Genomic DNA, 1,073 nt, shown 5'->3' on the forward strand with positions numbered 1-1,073 from the left:
CAGCTGCAGACTGCAAAAATAGAGCAGAGGGAATCTTGATTGCTGAGAAGGAACAGAATATAAAAGATGGCCTGAGGGCATTAGAAGAAACATCAGGACTCTACCTTTTGCAGCCTCTAAATTGCAAAGTGGAAGATCTTACATTGAGAAGAAAGCCTCAGTGCACTATGTTCCAGAATAGCAGAAGCTATACTATGTTTCAGAGTGGCAGCAGCCTAGAGAATTGTGCCTCCAAATTAAATTCATAGTGCTCAGGCACCTGGGGACTTCACCCCTACAACCAAGAGAGGGAAAGCTGGATGTAGCTCTAGCTGGCAGCAGGCCTTGGCATCATCCACATGGTGTTAGGTGCATGCAGAATGAATCAGTTGTGGGGTCACAAATGCCTCTACTCAGATTCCATCCAGATTTCAGAAGGCCTGGGAGGCCAGGCAGCATACCCCTGAGAGGGCAATGTGTGAAGCTGTGAGTGTGAAGTCAAAAGTACAGTGAAAACCCCACAAGTTTGGAGAAGCCAAGGATATGGATCACATGAGGAAACTGCAAGGATAGAACAGAGGGAGCCCAAGAGAAAAGTGATGGGACCTACAACCTCCAGCAGGACCATGCGGTGCAGCCACCCAAGCTCTTTTTTTTTTTTTTTTTTGTACCAACGATCAAACTCAGAACCTTGCACTTGCCGGGCAGGCACTTAGGTCACTGAGCTACCTATCTCCCTGGCCCTTAAATTTGTTTTCATTTGTACTCACAGCTGAGTTTGCCTTACATCTTGAAGGAGACTTCAGCCATGCAGTCACACAACGTAAGGGAGGCAAAGAGGCTTGCTCTCTCTCCTTGCTTGTTTGCTTTCGCTGTTTTCTGCCACTAAGAACTGAAGTCGTTCTATCATGTACCACTCTGCCTTGGAGCTAGTCTATCATGGACTAAAACCTGTATAAACTGTGACCTAAATAAATTTTTTCCACTTTAAACAAATACACATCTGGGCTGGGGAGATGCCTCAGTGGAATAAGCACTTCCCTGGCAAGTGCAAGGGTCTGAGTTCAATCCCTGGTTCTGAAAAAAAAAAAAAA

The sequence above is a fragment of the Octodon degus genome, unplaced genomic scaffold, assembly GCF_000260255.1.
Source record: "Octodon degus isolate 3935 unplaced genomic scaffold, OctDeg1.0 scaffold00002, whole genome shotgun sequence".
In the NCBI taxonomy this organism is placed as follows: Eukaryota; Metazoa; Chordata; class Mammalia; order Rodentia; family Octodontidae; genus Octodon; species Octodon degus.